The sequence below is a fragment of the Emydura macquarii genome, unplaced genomic scaffold, assembly GCF_026122565.2.
Source record: "Emydura macquarii macquarii isolate MOO-44397 ecotype Brisbane River unplaced genomic scaffold, CSIRO-AGI_Emac_v2 contig_554, whole genome shotgun sequence".
NCBI lineage: Eukaryota > Metazoa > Chordata > Testudines > Chelidae > Emydura > Emydura macquarii.
Genome location: NW_027130691.1, coordinates 15350090 through 15370447, shown reverse-complemented (window position 1 = coordinate 15370447; position 20358 = coordinate 15350090).

Here is a 20358-nt window from a genome sequence, read left to right as displayed (position 1 = left end):
ACGTGAGGGTAACTATTTTTGCCCACCTTAGTGGCGTGTTCGGAGGAAAGGTTGAAAGAATTGGACACGTTTAGTGTAGAGAAGAGAAGACTGAGGGGGGGACATGATAGCAGTCTTCAAATATGCAAATAGTTCTTAGAAAGAGGATGGTGATCAATTGTTCTCCATGTCCACTGAAGGTAGGACAATAAGTAATTGACTTAGTTTGCAGCAGCAGAGATTTAGGTTAGGTTTTACAAAAACTTCGTGACTCTAGAGATGGTTAAGCACTGGAACAAGTTACCTAGGGAGGCTGGAGAATCCCCACGTTTGAAGATTTTTAAAGAACAGGTTAGACAAACACCTGTCAGGGACAGTACTTAATCCTGCCTCCCCACAAGGGCATGGGCTATATGACCTCCCAAGGTCCTTTTCAATGCTCCATTTCTGTGATTCAGTGGTTAGCTAAGGTTTGCAAAGTGCTTAGAATATGAAACATGGTGGTGCTGCACACTCTTACAGTAGTTGGTGTTTTTCTTAACGCCTCAATTGCTATAGTCATGTCTGCAAAGGAGTGAGAAGCCCAGCTTTCATTAAAAAAAATAAAATAAAAAGAAGAACATTTCTGGCCCTCACGGTTGCAGAGAAAAGCTGGAAAACCAAGACCCACTAGGGGCTTAAAAACCCAAAGGCAAATTAAGAAACACCCCAACCACTATTATTTTTAAGCCACTGTCATGCTTTTGGGGCACGTGATATTGGATGGTTGGGTTGGCAATAATGTGTACACATACACAAATATGTATGTTATTAATCATCACTGGTGCCTGATGGGAAACTTTGCAAACCATTTTGTCTCGGTTGTTTTTGAAATCTGATGGTGTTGTCTATTTTCTGTCTTTCTTTTGGAGGGAGGAGGGTCTGGTGGTTAAGGCATGGGCTGGGAGCTGTCATCTATTCTTGCTTTGACAAAGACTTCCTGAACAACCTCCTTGCTACCCTGCTGTGATTGGAGTCCATGGCAAAACTCCCAGGGAGCAGGAGCAGGCCCTTAACCGCTATGTGCCAGCTATAAAATGATCTGAATGATACTTTCCTGTTTCCCTGGGACGTTGTGAGGTTTAGTTCATGTAGGTTTTGAAAGTACTTGGAACTTCTTGGATAGAAGGGCCTGTCAAAGTGCCAGGTATTCATGCTCCACCCACTTGCACTAAGACAGGATCTTAGTTTCTCAAGAGTTCATCTGGTTTTGCTGCTTTTAACCCGCTTTGAAGCCACCTGCTTTTGTCACTGGAGTTTGTTGTGGTCAAAGGGCTTGTTCCGAGGATGACTGAAGCCAAAGAAGGACTCCCGTTGATTTCAACAGGCTTTGAGTCAGGCCTCAAATACTTATCAGGATGTAAAAAACAAAATGAAACACAGGATTACAGTGACTACAGTGACAGGCGAGGAACAAGCAGCAGGAGCAGATGAACTCTTTAAGAAGCTAATGTCCTTAGCGCCTTTGAAAGAATTAAAAGAGGCAACGACATGAACTATGGCAGAAACAGCATATATTCCATGAAGCTTCACTTGCTCTTTATGAGCCCCTGGTAAGCATTTTGCTGATGAGTTACTGCAGAAAACCCAGCATTCCACAAAGCTGTACTTAAGGCTGACAGATAATGAAAATGTTCTATCCAGTTGGCACACTCGGACTGAGGGCCATAGCAGACAGCATCAAGTTTCTTTAACCTACTCAGAGCTTGAAAATGTGCCTTTGATTTCAGCCCACTGGAACGTGGGCCTGTACTGCTTTGCTGTCTAATGGATCTTTTATTTGAACTGCTCATCCAAACACGCTGGGCATGTGCTTGGGTCACTTAGAGAAAGCTGAACCCCACTCATGTTCTTACAGCGTAATCCCTTCATATTGATGTCTATATTGCAGCAGGTAACAAAATCCATGCAGATTCGTGCCAGCAGCTGATCATCTCTCACACAAGCACAGTTCAACTGGTGAGCTCTTTCCAGCGTTAGGACTGCTTTGTCTGATCGCCTACCGCTGAAGTATGAAATGCATAAATATGTCAGAATATAAATACTGCCTTGCAGCAGTTGTTCATATCTTGTGAACAGATGCAGCAGGAGATAGCAGTGCAGTTGAATCGGTAGGTTTAACTCGGGAATCAAAATCCACAGGGACAACTTTGCTGGCTCAGGTCAGGCAGTGTGCAGGGTACCCTTAGAGCCAATCGCTGAGCAACAGTATTTAGGAAAACAAAGGTAAGTAAATCATTGCTAATCTGGATTATGGTTGGACGGTTCCAAACCCATTCTTGTTTACAAAATGCAAGGGCCCTGATCAAGCTCCCAGTGAAATCAATGGGGAGTCTTTCCACTGATTGAAATGGAACTTGGATTGGGCCCTGAATGCAGTTAAATCCATTTCACAGGTTCACTTGTATTTGGCAATGCTCTGTGGGGCAAGGGCTGTCTCGTTAGCTGTGTTTGTACCACACCCAGCACAATGGGGACCCAGTCCTCACTGGGGCTGTTGGGCATTGATTTATGTGCATATTTATTAATAAAAATAATTAATGTTTGAAGACATGGTGGAGGCAGGAGCTGACTATCAATCACAGCAATTGGTGCAGATCGAGGCAGACTTTTAAATGTGAAACTCCTGAGATGATTGTAAATGATTATTGTGTCTTTGGTTAGTGGCAGCCTGTGGGCCAAGCTTCAACCTAATGGGAATTGAAGTGGTGGAGATGTTAATCCCAGTGAGAAAGGACTTTCTAATGGAAACCCGACTGGACCCCTTAATCAAGGTGAGTGATTGGGAGGTGGGATGTTCTAGGAAATAATGCTTGCTGGATTGTAAACAGTTGCAGTTTCTAGGGAATAATTTTCGATTGACCTGCTAAATCATGTCCACAAATTTAGCAAGTGCAGATGTTTGCCATGCCAAAATGGTAACAGTTGCACATGCACTCTGCACACACGAGTGTGCAAAAAACTATGAAGGGGCAACCAAACCCAGGACATTCATGAAAATGTGTCTTCGAGCGTCACTACATATTGTTGCTCCCTATCAAGAATGTGATGAGACATTGTCAGATTCATCTTACTTGAATCTTGAATCAGGGAGTTCTAATTATCCCCAGCGTGTGTCTGATACTCACGGGGTATCTCTGATGTAAGGCCTCGCAGGCATCCTTGTGCCCAGGTCTGAGATGTCTAAAGCCAGAACTCCCACCTAATCCACTTGCCAGAGGATGTTGACATCATCCCTTTCCCACTCTCTACCGTCAGATGGGATTCCACACAGGATTTTGATCCAGGGTTGCGGTGACCTGGACTACAAATTGAATACATCTGTGCCCCCAGGATATCTCAGAGATCTGATCCCAGTAGTATCTTCATACCTCCCCCTAAATGACCAGAGAATACCTGTACTGTTGGCTCAATTAAAACGTACAGGTTTGGGGTGTGCTTGCAGGTGGGGCTCACAAAGGATCCCTTCACAGATACTGAATGAGCTGTGTGTAATACCGGCTGCTGTCCCGAACCGGTATACCCATTGCAATGTTCCATGATTTTCACTTTTAAATTGTGGCTTCTATTGGGACAAGATAGACTGAGAGTTGATTTATGTGTCCAGACAAAATGAGGGTCATAAAGGCATCAAAATCCAATATGTGATGGAAAAAGTCGCTGTAAGTGGCTTCTATAGCTGGCTGTTAGAACACTCTATTGGAAATTGCTATATTGTGATTTAGGTATTGGTAGGTTAATTTACTACATTTTTATCATAATACTATGAGGGCCACTTGCAAAATTTGGGTCCTGATTCTGATTTTATATCTCCCCAAAGTTTGGGTGTTCTAGAATCTGTGTTTTGGTTTGGCCCATCTCTGAGTATTATTAAACTAGAATTCTTTCTTTTCAAAGTGCCTGAGGAGAGGATTCATGGCTTTTAAGGCCAGATCATCATGTAGTCTGACTTCCTGCAATAACTCAGGCCATAGAATTTCACCCCGTGATTCCTCCATTGAGCCCATAACTTCTGGCTGACCTAGAGCATAACTAGAGATATCTAGTCTTGATTTACAGAGTTCAGGTAACAGAAAATCCACCACCTTCCTTGGCAAAAGGAGTATTATTATCCCAGTTTCATAGATGATTGGTTATGCCACTTCTTATTACTACCTGCTTAACAAGAGAATATAGAAAAACTGAAACAGCCCCTCAATTTTTTTTGTCCACTTGCAGCAGTGTTCAAGTCAGCCTCTAAATTTGCACCAGCGTCTTAGCATGTGCAGAGTTTGCACACTACCCTCCCTAGCTGAAGTTTGTTTGAACAGATCTGGGGTTGTTAAATGCCCACCTCTCTAAGAAATGACCTGGTTTATGTCTGCACAGCCAAGTCTTTGGACATTTGAAGACTCTCACTCATAAAATCACAGGCATAATTTAGAAGCTGCTTTTCAAAATTTGGCTGGCCTGCCCCCAGATATTTTTTCCCTAGGTATTCTAGTGTCAATAGTGGAAGTCATAGATCGCTGCGCTTTAAACTACCACTGTATAAAATGGTCTGAATGTCTAATGGGGTGCTTTTAACATGAGTGAGTCAGAGCCAACTGGAAACAAAATTCACTTGATGGATTTTCTCCCAGAGGGGAGCTAGTAATTCCTAGTAAAGAACAAAACCAAGTACAGTTGGGTTGGGTTTGGCTGGCCCATTGCTTTGCACTAAAAATCTCCCCTGGGAACAGATGTAGCTTAAACTCCAGAAGGCTTTTACTTTGCATTGGGGGAGGGAGGGTCACTTTTATGTTTTGTTTGCACTCTTGAGAATTAATTTTGGCAAATGCTCCGTGTATGACGTGTCACCTGGACACAGAGAGTATTGAAGTGTACCGCCACATGAAAAAAACTTTGGTTGGAATCCCAGACTTAGTCTCTCAATTCCCCAAGGCAGGTGCATATCAGAAATTCCAGGGAGAAGATGGCTCCGACCATTCCAGGGGAGCTTTGTAAGTGGCTCTCAGAAGCAGTAGGTATCTGACAACACAGAGTGGGAGTGACTCTTTTGCGTGATGGTAGAACTCCTCCTGCAGGGAGTCAAGCACTTCCTGATAGTGATCACAATCCAGATTTCCTTTTTACGGGACCAGCAGAGCAGCGATCAAGCAAAGTACATGTGACCAGGACAATTTGGGTAGAAAGAATAGTTCTTGACCTCACTGGGAGGGTGACCAGAACCAGGAGCACCTTTGAGGTGTTCCAAAGTGGGGGAAGAGGAAGGTGGTAGGATGAGAGAGTTCGGTGACTATGGGACATAGATCAATTCTGCTCATTTATCTCTGCAATCCCTTCCTTGTAGAAGGCGTTCCTTCTCCTTGCAGCAGAAGGAAACTCAGCCAGCTCCTAGATGGTTTCTCTTTGCATCCATATCCTGCTGGGTGCAGCTTGAGGGGTGCCCTAACCCCCAGTGTGGGACTGGCTTTGCTCTGGAATGAGCTGACTCCACAGCCCGAAGAAAAGCATATGGGGCATGAACACTGATCGCCTGCATGCTTGTGCTGTCACTGGCCCACTGAGTGGCCGAGGAGCAGCTCTCTATCTGCAATACTTGTGGGCCCCCTCGAAGCCAGCCAATTGGACATCCTTCCTTGGAGAATCAAAGGCCTGCTGCTGCCCTATCTTCTTTAGCAATCAAAAATGATCTAAAGAGCAGTCGTAAGCACTAAAAGCCACCAATCGAAACGAGAGCTGCACAGAACGACAGGCTCTTTCACCACGGCCAGCAAGGCAAGAGTCAGCAACATCAGGTCGCACTGTGTTGATGCAATGACAATTGATAAGTCGATGAAACAGGAAGGGAACTCTCGGGTGCCTTGAGCTCTGGAAGGAGCTGGTGCCTCTGTCGAGACTTTCTTGTCAGTGGCTGGTGCTGACGTGTAGTTAATTAGGCTCTCAGAAGTGCCCAAGATAAACTCAGTAATTTAGATAAAGAGGGTAGGTTTGGTGTAAATTTCAGGGCTAGCCTGTTTGGATCTCACTGTCTCCTAAGGAGTGCTGCGGAACTGTGGAGACATACTGATTTCTTAATGGAGACTGGCAGGTGTAAGATACTTCTGAGTGTCATTTTAACAAACCCTACCGTAGCTCTTGGGGATCCGTATGGAGGGACATGGGGAATGACTTGCTGCAGGAGGGAAAAAGGACATTGGCTGACTTTTTAAATGACTTTTAGAAATTAACAGAATATCCTGTATGAACCTAGTATTAATTCTCTTGATTTTATTTTACTAATTGCATCCAGTGACTTTTTTTTTTTACATTAGAGTATCAGAGAAAGAAGGAGGGAGGGAGGGAAGGATTTCCTAGTGGTTAGAACAATGAACTGGGCAGTGGGAAATCCTGGTTCTCTACTTGCTTCTTCCATTCACCTTTTATATGACAGTGACATCAATGGCAGATGCAGGTGGGTCAGCTCCTCTTAAAGTCAGGCCTAAGCTGTTCCAGACCTGGCACCCAAAAAGAGGGAGATCAAAATCAGAGGCCACATTTGAATCAGGCCCTGATCCAAAGCTCGTTGAAATCAGTGGGAGACTTGTCTAGAGGGCCCTGATTCAGCCATCCACGCCTATTCAGCACTGCACTGGAGTGTACACTTAGCTTTAACATTGACTTCAGTGGGTGGGACGTAACCATGTATTTAAATGCTTTGCTGAACTGGGGCCTAAATGCGGAAGCTCTTATGATGTTACATGAGGCACTAAAGCACATGGTATAAATCTCTCTGGCTCTGGGGGACTAGGAAACATGTTATAATGTGCTTAGAATCTAATCAATAGTAAAGGGGGGAAGAGGATTTAAAATATTGTTTTTACCTATTTACAATACTGGATAACAATCCGAACTGACAAAATCCCTTGTAATATCATCATAGCTGGGCTCTCTGCTGTGTCTCTAACACCTGCTCAAGTCACTCTGATGGCAGCACTCCCGTAGCAAAAGGGACGTCAGGTCTGAGTGTTACTCTCCATGGAATAAAGGGAACCTCGGTACTGGGCATTTACTACATAAATATTCTCTGCAAATGATGCCAATGTGCAGGGGAGACCAAAGTGCCTGGGATTCAAGCCTTTTTACAAGGCTATTGGGACTTTCTTATGAACAGAAGAAAAGAATGAGGATGGCTGGTATCTTCTTGCTATCCTACTGTGAATTAAATGTGAATAACTCCCCCAGTTGTAACTCATTTATCTTCCTGGCCGAGGACAGGGTCTTTTCTCACAAAGTGAGTAACCCAAGCTTTCTGAAGGGGGGAAAGACTGTGCTTTCCCTCCCATGGGTGTGATAAGGCAGGAGGGCACCAGGAGCTGTTCCTCCATATCCGTATGTCTTTGTGCCTCCATGTAGGGACAGGTACAATTGCAGTCTCTCCTCTCGTCTGACTACAGGCACTGCTTCCAGCTATCTGCCTCGCTCCTAGGCGCACACCCTTGTTCCCCTGGGCACTGGCCAGCCACACAGGGCAATGCATGTACATACTCAAGGGCTGGTGTAGCAGCTGCGTTTGCTGTGCGAGAGGGGCAGCTCCAGGAGACGCTGTCCTCCTTTAAAGATACAATCTGGCCATATCGCTATACTTGCTGTATTATGTACCCAACTCTGCTGCTGACCTGCTGTGTAACCCTGGGCAAGTCACTTCAAATTTCTGTGCCTCTGCTTCCATGCCAACCCTATAAGCCTCTAGGAGTTACTAAGTAATACAAAGACTAAATGATGACAATGATGGCTGTGGCAACAGCAAAGTTCTGTTTAAAACACCCAACTTCTTCCCCAGTGTTAGTTATGAGCTAGTTGTGGTAGAGATTTTACAATCCGTCTCCATGTCCGTTCAAAATTACAAGGTATCCTTCACTTCCTGTCCTAAAGTGTTTCATAATGTTCTTGCGTATCGTTAAAGAGCTGCCACATCCCACTCCAGAAGTAGCTGTGCATTATTCAGCTGATCAAGAATGTGATTAGCTGAACTTTTTCTTAGTTGTATTCCCTTCAGTCATGGCATTAGACCGAATACACCAGCCAGCCCTGATATTTATTTTGTTCAGTGTATTTTGCAAGCTTGGAGTCAGGGTTGCTGAGTTATGGGTGAATGGTTAGAGCTCTGAGCAGACACAAAATGTGCATCCGCATCCAAGCTGTGAGCTGCAGAAATGGTTCGCGGATATAAAGCAGATATCTGCAGGTTTGCTGGGCTCTATAAATGGTCATCTCCCTTCCTCCTGATGTCACCTTCAGCTGAGCCTGAGGCCTAGCCAGCCCAGCCTCCAGGCAAATGAATGAGCTCAGCTGGGTTGCAGTAGGACCACCTGATTGGCTGAGGGGAGCCAGCAGGCCTGTTTTTAAGCTCAGCAGCAGGTTGCTCAATGCTTCAGCCCACAGCTGTGATTGCTCTTGCTCCTGTCCTGCTCCAACCCTGTTCCTGATTCCCGCTCTGACCATTGGCTCGGGTTTCTGGCTCTGATCATTGGCCCCAGTGTCTGGCCCACTCAGCCTGGTTCTGGTTCGAACTGTTGAGACAGGCTGCTGGCATCCAAGCCTGCCATTTGCCCCCAAACGCACACCAACAACCGATTATTTATTGGGTGTACTATGGCCCTGGATAGAGATCGGGGGCCCTGGGTGCTAGACTCGGTACAAACACAGAGAAGGAGACAGTCCCTGCCCCCAGGAGCTTGCAGTCTAAAGATGAGATTTTCAGAAGCAATCAGCACTCCCTGAGTTCAGCTCCCATCACAGGCAATGGGAGCGACTTCAGAGGAACCGAGTTAGGGCAACCTTTGGAAATTCCCCCCTAAATAGACGAGGCAAACAGGAATGATTGTTATTCCCATTAACAGAGACTGTCTAGTCCCCTACCCATTGAGCAATATAGCCTCTCAATACAGTATTGGCTGGCCTGGTGAAGCATCCAGGCTGTTAATATGTATTAACCTGGCTGGCTCTTGCTAGCATGCCAGCCTCTAATACAGGGTTAATATTTGGCTATGTGGGTTTGAACCTGGCTGTCCTCTCACAGCATGAAACAATGGGGGATCCTTGGTCCTTGCAGGGAAAAAGGTCACTACTTGGGAGAGGAAAACCCACAGGGATCTGGGGACGTAAAGTCTCTATCCTAGGGGAGCAGGCCAGCTCGTGCTGAATGCAGTAACAGGGAAGAGGGGCTGGGAACCTGCCAGGAGACAGCTCTGGACTTGCTAACATATTAAATTTTTCCAAGAGTGCCAAGTATCCATGTAGCAGGATGTGCTTGTTGAAGGGGCTGCTAACAGACATGGCTCCTGGCTCTATTCACCTGTAACGCACGGATGTGCAGCAGGACGTGTCTTTGTAAACTGGAGGAGCAAAATCAGGAAGTTATGTTCCTTCTCTGTTGCCAAGGCACAGTCTTTACCTCCCCTCGCCTAGAGCGGGGAAACTGCTCAGTGGGGAGACAGCAAGCTACAACTGGAGGCTTGTTGGCTTGCTTGAATTGCTGAATCCTGACCAGGCAGATGGGGCAGAACTGGAAGAGCACAGAGACAGCGGAAGGGAGATGGGGGTTTGCTGCCGCCTGGTAGATGTAACTCTGAATAGGTTTGGGTGTTCACATATTTATGGAGTTAAACATCAGTGGAGATGCGTAAAGATGTCCCACAAGCTGTGGGGAAAATCACTTCCAGAAATGTGAGTCTTAAGAGGAAGGGTGAAGATAGCGTGAGCATCACCATCTCTTCCAGCCCAGCACTGGCTGGGCTATAGAAATGTATCGACTAGCTGGCATTTTGACGGTGGATGTTGGCAAGGGATACACTCTGGGCCAAATTCTGTGCTGGCCTATAGCTTGTGTGTTGACATCAGCATGGAGAATGGCCCCATGAGAGCTCCCTAACTTCCCACAGCCTCACCCTTGTTATCCTCCTTCCTTCTATGCACCCCTCCCCAGCTGAACCCTGCTCTATTTCCTCCTAGCTGAGCCCCCTGCAATGAGGACAGACACAGATGGTGCCACCTCTGTTCAGGCATAGCATTCTGGGCCCAGATCATCAAAGGCAGTTTGGCATCTAACTACCTTTGAGTACCTGGCCCCTAGCCTTCTCCTCTCCAGACATTGCACGGGGTCTGCATACCCCATCACCACTCTCCCCTACTGTCACAGCATGGTCCCCTGCAAAGTCTTTCCCAGCCTCAGTAACTGACCACCGCAACTCCAGGTGTTCTTAGCCAGCATCATGCTTTATTATATCCCTTCAGCAGGCCACAGCCTGGAGTGTTACTTACTTGCTACAGTATTTACATTCACTAGCCAGTTTCCCCCACTTGCTTCTGGGCTAGGGCACAGAATTAGCAACAGCTATTTCTGTGTTCCTTCAGCTCCCTACTTTTCTTCCTACCAATTCTTTCCTGTCTGCTTATGAAGTCCTAGTTGCTGCAGGCGGTGGGTACTTTCATGTAACTGGCCCCTCAGCTGTATCTCTCCACAGTGGGCCCTCGAAGACCATCGGACTCAGGGTGTCCTTGTTCGATTCCACATCCGCCTCCTTCGCGTCCTGTTTCTTCTATGCCCTGGAGAAGAAGAGGGGGGCCAATAGACATGTCACCTGCCTTCTGGCAGAGGACAGCACCTTCTCCACTGATCTAGTGGAGATGTGCGAGGGGGCCTAAGCCTGCTATGCTAACCAGATCTCCCCAGATCTCGCCGATGCCGATGAGTGCAGGGTGCACAGGGATACACTCCTGACGGTCAGCGTGGGTGACCGGGAATGGCTGGAGCTGCCTTTCGCTCCGGCTGAGTTCTTGGAAGCTCCCTGTCTGATGCCCTCTAATAAATCTCTGGGCATAGACGGGCTGACCGTGGAGTAATACCACGCATTCTGGGATGTCCTTGGCCTGGACATTGCCATTGTCTGGGCCTAGTCCTTAGGGAATGGGGTGTGCCCCCTGTCGTGCAGGCAAGCCGGGCTCACCTTGCTGTCTAAGAAGAGGGACCTCCATGACCTTTGGAACTGGTGTCCTGTCTCACTCCTCAGCATGGACTTACAAGCTCATGGCGAAGGCCATCTTGCTGTGGCTGGGGTCCATGCTGGCGGATGTGGTCCACTCTGCCCGACCTACACTGTCCTGGGCTGTACCATTGTTGATCATCTCTACCTGGTCTGGGATCTCCTCGAACTGTAGGGATAGTCTGTCATTCACACTCCTGTCTCTGGACCAGGAGAAGGCGTTCAACAAGGTGGACCACAGGTATCTCTTGGGCACTCTGTGGGAGTTTGGCTTCAGGCCCTGGTTGGTGAGTTTTCTCCAAGTGCTGTACGCTTCCGCGGAGTGTTGGTCAAGCTCAGCTGGACCTTGACTGAACCTGTCAGCTTTGGGCGAGGGGAGCGTCACGGCTGTCCATTGTCAGCTAGCTGCACACTCAGGCCATAGGGCCCTTCCTCTGTCTCCTCCGTAGGAGGTTGACAGGGTTGGTGCTCCACGAGCCAGAGTTGTGGGTGATTCTGTCAGCATATGCTGATGATGTGCTTCTCATGGTCAAGGACCTGGGTGACCTGGTATGGGCGGAGGCCTGCCAGGCTATTTACTCGGCAGCTTTCTCTGCCCAGGTCAACTGAGTCAAGAGCTCTGGCCTGATGGTCGGGGAATGGATGGCAGGTGAGCTCCCTCCTACCTGTGCTTCAGGCCATTCAGTGGAGGGTGGGCCTGCTGCTCTAGCTGGGCATTTACCTTTCCACCACCCATCCTTCCCTGTTGGAGAACTGGCAAGATTTGGAGAGCAGGGTGGCTGAATGGCTGCAGAGATGGACAGGACTGCTCTGGTGCCTCTCTCTGTGGGGGAGGGCACTGATGCTCAACCAGCTGGTCCTGTTCATGCTCTGGCAATGGCTCAACACGTGAGCCCAGCCCTGGGTATCCTGGCGTATCTCCAGAGGTTAGCTCTGGAGTTCTTTTGGCCAGGACTTCACTGGGTCTCTGCATGGGTTTTGAGTCTTCCTTTAGAGGAGGGGACAATGGGCCTGGTCTGCCTTCACAGCAGGTCCATGTCATCTCTCTCCAAGTCCAGACCCTGCAGAAACTCCTTTACGGTGCCGGTAGTCTGACATGGAGCATGTTGATGCATGCCTTCCTCCACCGCCTGTGAGGACTCCAATATGACTTTTTCTTCTTCCAAGAGATCTTTCATGAGACCTGTCTGAGCTGCTGGTCTTCCACCAGGATCTCCTCCAGACCTGAAAGCTGGTCTTGGTGACCTGGTCCATAGATCTCCTTGTGGAGCCCCTCCTACATAACCCCCAGCTTGGTGTGCGAGTGGCAGAGTCCCCCTCAGTGCTCCAGAGGTTGCTCCTGGAAGGTACCTCCAGAATTGGAGACCTCCTGGACTGTGACTGGGGGGACTGGGTGGATCCTGTGGTGATCAATCTGCACATGGGGCTCTCCACCCCATATACCTCCCGTTGCGTGCTCCAGGAGATAAGGGCGGTCTTACTGCCTGCCTCTTGGGTTTTCCTTCAGCGGGTTCTGAGGGAGGTTGTTTCCCTCTCGCCCCTCACCTTGGCCCTCCAGACCTTGTTTTTGGGCCCCTGCCCTGTGAGCCCTCCCTGTCCCCTTCCCTGCATAACCTGTGCTAGCAGCATGACTTGCAGCCAGTTCATTTCTGAACTGCACCTAGAGCACAGCTGTAGGTGCTCGTGCTCCACACATTCCATTTCCTCACCCTCATCTTGCCATGACACCAAGTGGCAGGACCTTTTATCACCTGTGGCGGGTGAGGAACCCCGGTGGGCCGGCCTGTATTCCACCTTGGTCCCATGGCCTGCCAGGGTTATCATCTGGCAGCTCCTTTATGGAGCTGTGAGCATGGGAGTGTACCTCACACGGTTCACCCCGCTGCCCGACACCTGCCCCTTCTGTGGCATGAGGGAGACCCTGGTGCACATCTACCAGGAGTACACCAGGTTGCAGCCTCTTTTCCATCTCCTCAAAAACCTTCTGCTCAGGTTCTGGCTGCACTTTTCCCCACACCTCCTGCTTTATGCACACCTTATCCATGGCCCCATGAAGTCGCAGGACCTCCTTGTCAGCCTCCTGGCGCTGGCCAAGGTGGCCATCTATAAAACCAGGAGGAGGATGCTGGATGGGGAGGTGCTTTGTGACTGTGGGGCTGGTTTCTGCTCCACCCTTGGTTCATGTAACTAGGCGGAGTTCCTCTGGGCCACATCCGCTGGCTCCCTTGACACCTTTGAGGAGCAGTGGATGCTGTCCAGGGTTCTCTGCTCGGTGTCCCCTGCTGGATTTCTGATTTTGAACCTGTAACCTCACTCCTGTCCCTGTTTTTCATTTGTTGTCTCCTGTAATTATCTGAGCCCTGGGTTCAGTAGCTCCTCCCTTGAGGGTGTGGGAGGGGCCTTCAGATGTGGGTGGGCTCAAAAGTTGTATCTCTCCTCCGTTAACTGGCACCTCCAGACAATTGTCTGCCTTTCAATCAGCTCCCAATCAAAGTAAACGGGTGGGAATTTTGAGTGACTGGGTGCTGAATCAGCCCCAGATTTAGCACACCCCATTACACCTACTAACCAGCCTTCTGGGAGGAGCTACCATCACTCCCTTCTCCACTGTGTTTGCAAAGAACTGCCTGCCCTCTATAGCTGCACCTGACTGAGCCGTTATACCCGTTTACACTCAAACCAGGGGTAATAAAACAGCAGGAAGGATCAATCCAACATGATCAGTCACACTACCCATCAGTACTGACCGCAAACGGCTTAGTCAATAAAAACCCCTGTGCCATTGCTTACCTCTTTGGCAGGGGGAGAACGGATTGGTTGCTGTGGCGGAAAGTTTAAACCTTTTGCATTCTGCTGGGTGAGAAGTGCCCCTGTGGGCATTTTCTTTTTGCTGATTGCCTCTGAAATGCTCTTTTGATTGTGTCTAAAGATTTATCTATTGCCGTCTCAGCCATGTATAGTTCATCACGTGCACTGTGCTTGAACTTGTGCGCCAACCAAAGACGGGTAGCTTCAGTGGCAAGAGAGGCTAGACGCCCGAGTGCCACCCTAGAGATGGCAGGCATGTCTTCTGCTCACATTGCCGTGGCAACTCTCTACATTTAGCTTGATCACAGCTAGTGCCCTGATGTCTCCTCAAGCTGGGAATTACACCCTGCAGCTGGAAATGTAGACATGCCTGTGAGAGAAGACAGGGAAGCCCACTAGAGGGCTCCAAAGCTACTTAAAGGGACAATACCCAATTCCTATATGCAACAGCGACATTCTGCAATCTTATCAAACCAAATTCTCATTGAAGTCAGTGAGAGTTTTGCTCTGTTGAGGCTAGAATCTAAGTGGTTAGCACAGTCCTGACTGAAGGCAGAATACCTTCCTATTTACTGCTTTACTAGTAGGATCTGTTCTTTCTAAGGGTCTGATCTAAATCCCATTGAAGTCAATGTGTGTCTTTCAATGGTGTTTGGCTCAGACCCTACGTCCTTATCAGAAACTCAGCTGACTTTCCTCATCTTCTCCCTTTCTCTTGTGTGACATTCTATAGACCTGGTGGTGACAACAGTTGCTTAGAAAAAGAATTAAAGTTTCTCATTCTGAAGTGTAGAAGAATCCACCTGAGGTTGGGCCGTGGTTTCTGGATTTTTTTTTTGAAGGTAAAATATGTGTCAATTAACAAAGAAAAAAGCCCAGATAAACCTGGGCATGAATTATAGCCAGTTTCAGATTTCAGTGTGTAGCATTTTGCATTCAATCTGGACAACCTGTGGCTTTCTTTAAATTGCATTTGAACAAGAGTAAATACAAAAAGAAAGAAACCAGGAGAGCAAGAGCTTTCAGGAAATTCCTCTACTGTAAACAAAATCACCTTATGATTGATGCTAATGTACAGCCCGTTGTAAACACATCTATTTACTTGCAGGAAGCCAGAAAGAAACAACACTGGGCCCTGCAGATTTTATCTAGCTTTGCTCAAATACTTCTGGCTTCCAGTAGTCACTCCAGATAGAGCACAGGAGTTTTCATTGGAAAACTTTCATTTACTGTACTTAATATCTGTGCCAAATACTGCAGATGGGCAAAGCTGCCTGAGAATAATTGATAATAGTGTTTTGTGGCAAGCCTGAACCTCAGTGGTAACAGCTTATTAATGATGGTTGTGAGGCATTAATGCTTTGCAAAGGGGCTCTAGTTCTCAACACATCTAATGAGGGAATGTTATGCCTATAAAAAATGTAGTAATAACACTGATCCTACACTGCCAGGTTCCAATAGGCTTCCACTGAGAATTCACTGCTGCACCAAAGGTGGCGGCTGCTGCTGATGTTGATGGATATTGCGTTGATGGAAAACTGTATAATCACTGTGGAGCTCTCAAAGAAAAATCAATCCAAATCCTGGAGCTTGAAGGTGAAATCCTAGCCCAGTGAAATCCAGGAGAGTTTTGCCATTGACTTTAGTGAGGCCAGGATTTCACCCTGAGTAACTCTGTGGTGTCTGGATTTTTTAGTAGGTATTAAAGAAACACTACAAGGGCTGCTTCATTGCTCTTCTGCAGAAGTTACAGCGCTTACAGGAGGACTAAATGCCAGGCTAGGAATGAATACAGTATTATTAAAGATGGGCAAAACTTGGGAATATTTTGGGGGTTTTGGTACAATTAGTTGTGGACATAGTGCACTGAAATCAATGGGTCTGCTCATAGTGGAAAGTGCTACGCGCAGTACTGTTTGCAGAATAGGGCCCATAGTTGGTAAAATGCCTTGGCATGAAATGTACGATACAAATATACAATAGTAGCAGAGGGCTTTTTCTGCATACACACGCAGATTCAGGATTTTAAAGGGAGATTGTTAGGAAGTTTAGGTAAAAATAAAGTTTTAAAACAGATGGTTTTACCAAATATTAGAATAATAATGTTTTCATGGCTTTGGTTTAAATGAAAACTAATTATACGGATGGAAACTTTCTCAGATAGTGTTTGCAGCATTGTGCTACTGCATGAGAACCAGAATATGCAACAGTCATTTATTTTCCTTGTCCAAGCTGAGTGAAACTGGGGAGGGAGGAAAGAGAGGCTCAGTCCTGCAAGGTGCTGAACACTCTGACCCTGATTGTGCAAAGCACTCAAGTACATGTGTAACTTTTCAGCACATGAGTAATCTGATTGACTTCAATGGGATTACTAACATGCGTAAATTAAGCACGCATATCAGAGTTTGCAGATTCAGAGTCCAGGATATTTATATTCCACTGAAAGCTCATGTGGTGCCGTAATCCTGATATAATAATGACTGCTTGAGAGAGTGAGAGAGAGAGAGGTCATTACTCTTGCTTGATTTTTTTCCTCTCAGCCTCTCTTTAGTGTTCTGTAAGATGCCCTGATACTCTACACAAATAAAAGGCTTTAGAGACATTAATCTGAGAGGCCACTTCTCCCTTTCTGTGCTGCTCTGGTAGCTGAGATGCATTTATTATTGCAGCTGGTCAAAACCTTTCCAATTTTTGAAAAACTAATTAAAATGTTGCTGCTTTTTGACCAGCTTGTGGACTTGGCAGAATTATTTCAAAATTGTGAAAGTTCAATGAAAAACATTAAGCCGTTTTTAGCCAGCTTTATTTAATTTATTTATTTATGTATTATTAATGTGTATCACAATATAGCCTCAGTCAGGGGTAGAGACCCCATGATGCTAGGAACTGTACATGGGTAATAAAAAGATAGGCTTTGTCTCAAAGGACTTGATCGTGCAGAGTTGGAGTGCTGAGCACTCTGGCCCCGATCCAGTAAAGCACCTAACCACATGTTTAACTTTAAACACATAAGTAGTCCTTATTACCTGGGGTTCCTCAAACCCAAAGCTCATGGTAACTTTACTCTCTGTTTAGCAGTGTCAGGAAATAAACCAAGGGAGATGCAGCAACCCCATCTGCTATGTGGTTGGCATAAATCACATGGAATCAAGTGCTTTCATTTGAAGCCTTCACTTTATTAATCTCCAGCACTCTCACAAGAATGCCTTTACTCAAACCCTCTGCTTTATTTAGTCTCAAACACATACAAAACACAATAGGTTATAGAGCATCCCAAACTAACACTTCTCCCACAAGTTGGAGTGGTCTTCGGGTGATTCAGCAGTAGATTTCCAGTGGCTGGCCTCCTGTCTGCTGTTGGAGATCTTTCCAATGTGTCCGTGAAGTGATCTGCTTGACCCACACCCACAATTCCCATTTTATACTCAAAATGTTACAGGGACGTGTCAATCAAAAATGTTACATAGCTGACAAAACCAAATTAATAATTGGGCAAAAAGCAGGTGTTACAAAATCATGTCACTAAAAAAAAATTGTTAAGTAATCAGTTTTGAGCCATTAGTTTGGCAGTATATTTCCCCATAACAACAGTCCTAAAATATATCCAGACTTCCTGTTTTTCACAGATTCATAGCCCAACATATCAGGGAGGATTAAGACTCAGGCCCACTCCTTGTGATTGCTCCCCTTCCCTCCCATCTTTGCCTTAGCGATGCTAAGTTCCTGCAAAGGCCCACTAAATGTGATAAGCAAAATAATTGACAGTCCATCCTAATAATTGGCAGTGGCTTGGACACCCAACTGGTTGCTCAAAATGCACCTCATCTGGCCCCCATTGACTCCACTAGGCCTAATCATGTGCTTAAAGTTAAGTTAAGCACCTGTTTAATTTATTTGCTGGATTGAGGCCAGAGTGCCCAGCACTTGGGCACATAGCATGTTCGGTTCTGGACACATTTATAGTGTTTTATAAAGAATAACCTAACTGCAGCCTAAAGGGAGTTCAGAGAAGAGAAACAAAACTGGTTTGGGGGTTAGAGGCACTGTCTGATAAGAAAAGACCAAGAGCTAAATATGTACAGCTGGGCTAAATGCAGGGGCTATGCCAATCATCTCCAGTTATTTGCAGGTTAATGCCATGGATGAAAGTCTGACCCAGCTAAAACCAATAGGAGATTTGCCACTCAGTGGGGCCAGGGGGAGGAGGGGAGAAGAATTCAACACAATAAAGCGGGATAATGGCATAAAATGGGACAATTTAGGCTGACTATGAGGGAAAACATTGGGTTGCATTCTCCTGCCACAGTGATGGGCAAGTTTTAAAAGTACCTGCAAGCTAGCCCCATTAGCCTGTGGAATAATTATCTCAAGGCTGAGGGAGAAGGCCCATTTCTTGACATAGTTAAACTTAGACTGAAGGAAACACTGATAAATGTATTGAAGAGAAGGATTCTGCTTGGCAGGGGGATGAACTAGATGCACTAATAATAATACTTAACGCTTATGCAGTGCTTTTCGTCTGTTGATCTCAACGCACTTTACAAAGGAGGTGTCACCCTTTATTAGATTCAAAGTCAACTGCACCCCGTGGGATGCAAAGTGTGGGGTTCTCCAGCTCCTGAGTCAATCCATGTAACCTTCTTTCTTATTTAATCCCATGTCCTTGTGGTTTGTCAGGATTCAGAGGTAGGAAAAGGCCCAGAATTTATATCAGACTGAGAACAAACATTGCCTCCTGTGGGTGGTTTTATGCCTGGGGGGCCAATACCTCAACTTAGTGACTTGCTAGCCACCCTGTTTTTGTTTTTGATTGGAAAACAACCCAGGGGGCTATAAATCATGGTATGAGTCTCTCTTCCACTGATTGGATCTAGAAGCTTAGGCAAAAGGAACTGACACATGCATGCAAAGAGAGAGAGAGAGAGACAGACAGCAGAATTATTTGCTCCTTAATAAATTTGACCCAGAGTCTGGGAGTGTGTTTATAAAGCCCTAACAGAAAGTAGAGGAGGGTTTGTATCTTTGTTTTTCTAAAGTGCAAAATCAGGGCTGGTTTATTGGACCCAAGAGACTGAATGCTGTGTAGAAGGCCACCCATCTGGAAACCAGCTGATCATTGCTGAAACTTTCTTCCCAGGTTCCGGCCCTTTTTTGACAGGGTGCTGGGGTTTTATGAGAGGTTGACAGCAGGCCTTTTACAGACCATAACTTCTTGTCTCAACAAATGTTACTATAAATTAGCAGGAAAAAGGACCTGAGGGGATTGTCCCAAACTGCCTCGTGATCCCAAGCCCAAAGTCAGCAATTTTAACAGAAGAATCCACAGTTTGTCAAACCAATTATGTCTGGAAACAGCCTTTTTTGGGAGCATGAGAGAGTGGGAGAAATGTAAAGGGAGGGGATTATTTCTAGATGATGAAAATGTAGACTCTGCAAGTCTCTTGTCCCTGTGGAATTTTCAGGGTTTATGAGGAAAGATAGTAAGCCCATGGCTCTCCCAGTTTTTTCCTTTACCTGATGCCCAAAATTTTAGATGGACCTGGACTCAAACCTTGGATCTGAGCATCCACAAACCTTGGGACTGTCCAAACTCTGAACCTGGAACTTCATTTTGCAAAAAGCTTCTATTTTTATAATGGGCTGAACCAAAATCAATGAATGGGAGTGTTCAAATCCAATCTGAAATTTATGACTCGAGTCTATCTAATAACCCAATAATCGGTCTGGTACTGGGCTTGTATCTCAGAGGCGTATAGTGGACAAGTGTGTGAAAAGTGTCTGGGAGAAAAGAGGTCCTTCCCGATGAACTGCATGACGAACACATTAGAGAATTTGGGTCTGACTCCACTCTCATTTACACAGGGGAAAATCAGAATTGAATCTGATGAAGTCAATGGAGTTACATTGGTGTAAACATGAAGGCCTTTCGGTCCTGGGAGGCTGGACAGTAGGTAAGGCAGATTGTGTGTCTGTTTGTTTATAGATTTTCCTTCTGATGCATATTGTTAAGTAGAAATTGGGGGAAGAATTTTTGTGGATTTTCCCACCTCCTTTTTATTGCTGAAATTTCAACAAAAATGCCATTGGGATTTTTTATATTTGTCACGCAGCTCTGTCTTTAAGAATCCTGAGCTGAAGTAGAGGGGAAGGATTGCCTGGTGGTTAGGGCTTGAGCCTGGGACTCAGAAGATCCTGGTTCCATTTCCTGCTCTGACACAGATATCCTGTGTGACCCTGGGCAAACACTTTATCTCTCTCTGCTCCAGTTCCCAGCCTGCCAAACAGGGATAGTAGCACAGCTCTACTTCACAGGGGTGTTGGGAGGGTAAATACATTAACGATTGTGAGATGCTCAGATACTATGATAATGGGGGCTGTAGAATTAGACTCATAGACTTTAAGGCCAGAAGGGACCATCATGATCATCTAGTCTGACCTCCTGCGAACTGCAGGCCACAGAACCCCACCCACCCACTCCTGCAATAGGCCTGTATCCTCTGGCTTAATTACCAAAGTCTTCACACCT